The following is a 2990-nucleotide window of genomic DNA, read 5'->3' as shown; positions in this document are numbered from 1 at the left end:
ATACAAAAATGCCCGCCGATGTTCATTCTTTACTTTTATAGAATTCTGGGATTTTCTTTTACGAAAAGAAAAAGGTTGATATTAAAAATAGATGATTAATTTTATGTTGTTCTTCAATATGCCTTTTTGAGAACAAAATGGCACACTTGGGATTTTTTAATAAGCGTTTTTATGAAGTTAACCGTCCCACAAAATGTTTTTTACTGCTTTAAACAATAACCATGAAAAATGTCCAGAAGTTTCATTAAAAACCTTATTGAATTTTTGATTAAGAAACGGGAAGAACCCATACCAATCCTTCTATTTATAGTATCATGTAGTACAAGAATGTGCATTGACGTTAATTTGCAATAGCTTGAAGCGTCAATCAATTTAATCGAATGACCCGAATGATACGATTATATACCTACAATGTAAACTTATCTCGTTAACTGATTCTACAAATTAATGTGGGACTGCAGTAACAGTGATATACTTGTAATTACTGCAATTTATAACACGTTCTAACAGTAACATGCCCGTGGGAGACTAATGAAAATAACCGTTAGGCTTTAGGTTTAAATGTGTGAATGATCTATATGATCTGAAATATGCATTCATAACAGTTTTCCAATGTTATATTAAGCAATCTTAAAAGGATGTGGATAGTTTTGTCGAGATCGTTGTCAATATTAATATGTATCTTCATATTTTTCCGGTAATTTAGTAAACATATCATCATCATCATCATCATCATCATAAGGTCGTCAGTCCTAAGACTGGTTGGACAGGTACCTTCACTCTTTCCTATCCTGAGCTAAACTTCGCATTTCCCTAAAACTAGAACAACCCACATCCTTGACTATTTGCGAACAGTAATCTAATCTAGGTATACCTCTACCCCTCCTAACTCCTGTTTCTGCCTATAATATGTCTCCGACTAGACCTTCATGCCTGAGAAGGTGTCCTACCAACCTATCTCGCCTATTTTTTATTGACTTCCATAGAGTCCTCTGTTCTCCTATTCTTTCTAATGCCCCTTCATTCCTAACCTTTTCTACCCACGTTATCCTCATCATTCGCCTATAACACCACATTTTAAAGGCTTCTACCTTTTTATTTTCCGCCGCGCCCACTGTTCATGTTTCCAACCCGTACAACGCGGCGCTCCAAACATACACCTTTAACAAACCTTTTTCGAATTTCTCAATTAACCGTTCGCGAGCATAGATGTGACTTCTTTTTATTAAAGGCGACACGACCCTACGCTATCCTCTGCTTTATATCTCTACTACTCCTTCCGTCCTGACTTATCTGACTTCCTAGATACCTAAAATCGGCCGCTTCTTCTAATTTTTCGTCTCCTATCTTTATATTCGCTCTTTCCCTACTTTTTCTTCCCTCGCATACTAGTATTTTTGCATACTAATTTTTTGCCCCTGTATATCTATCCCTACAGTTGTACTGTCTTTAATGTTGTTATAGTAGGTATGTTATAAATGAAATGAAAGAAGTTTTACTGATTTAATTACATCCTTTCACTTTAAAAAACCAACAGTCAAAAAATATTTTAAATGTTTCTTCCAACAGTTGTTATTTCATGGTGTTGGGCAAATCATAAAAGTTAGCCTCAACGTAGAGATATATTTCTGTATTTTTAATTGATTGATTGGTATTATTTACAAACCATTTGAGCTGTTGAATTGGTAAATTGGCAGCACATATTTTTTTTAGCAACGTAGAATTAAATTAACTACTAATTTGTAAATTATAATAGGCCCAGTATCAGTTTCAACGCGGTTTATATCAAAGCATTAATGACAAATAGGTAGATTAGTCAATAGAAGGTCGAGTATATACCTAATAAAACCAGAATTGTATATTTGTCACGACTTTTCGTTTGCATGAACATAAATGCGTTCTTTTTTCTTGTTTGATAGAAACATATTCCTTTCAGCAAAGAAAACAATAGAAACATGAGAGAAAAAATGATTTATACAATACCCACTGTTCTTTTTGTCATATGTAATTTATAAATAATGGGCATTCATACAAGCAATTACAATTGTTTGGTATAGAAAAATAATAATGGAATATGCAAAACTTTTGCTGCTACTTATCTGCAATCTCGTTGTTATTTAATAATAATATTATCGATATTGAAAGAGCAGCCCTTCAGATATATAGAAAGACCTTAATAGATACGTAGTTAAGTTAAACTAATTGTAACAAAAATTTCAATTTTTGTAGCCTATTATGGAAGCCCATAATAATTTTAGGCATCTTCATATACTCTGTATGAAATGTAAAACACAATGTTCAGTCCTGAACAGGCAACATCCTTGACTACAAACATCAACTTTTTTACCTTCTCTATAATTATTGCCTGTATCTCTCGACAGAAGCAATTTTTCTAAAACCTGTGTTCAAATTTATTAAATTAAATTAAATAATATAATCCATAAAGTAAACTAATGTCCTGATTGGAGTCGTCGATTGGAGTTGCTTCCTAACGTTTAGACCTGAACCAGGACAGCATCAGTTCACCGACTGACCGCCAAAGCCTTTACCAATCCATAAAACAAATTGGAAAATTCAGGTTATACTTTTAAGCCCACTATTTTCCTGTTATCTAACTCACCTTATATTAATCAGTGTTAGATTACATTGTAATAAATTAGGTATCAACAGATTAACCGTAACAACCTATACATTCAGCATATTAATCACAAAAATAAACATTCATACGTGATTGTAGGCAATTGATTTGCGTCAATAAAGAGACTGTCGAACCGCTACAAACATTAATTTTTCTTATTAAATTCCATGGCCAGGCAGTTTACTTTGACGAAATTAATTTTGTGGTTTTTGTTTTCAATTTAAACCTCAATTCATATGCCATACACATGCATGCCCACCACTATACATTTTATTTGATTGCATGACACGGGAACGGTAAAAAAAGGTATAAACGTTTCTTTGACTTGAAGGTCGCAATGGTGCGATGGTTT

This window comes from Agrilus planipennis, unplaced genomic scaffold, assembly GCF_000699045.2.
Source record: "Agrilus planipennis isolate EAB-ADULT unplaced genomic scaffold, Apla_2.0 scaffold194, whole genome shotgun sequence".
Classification (NCBI taxonomy): domain Eukaryota; kingdom Metazoa; phylum Arthropoda; class Insecta; order Coleoptera; family Buprestidae; genus Agrilus; species Agrilus planipennis.
Note: the sequence above shows the minus strand (reverse complement) of the source record.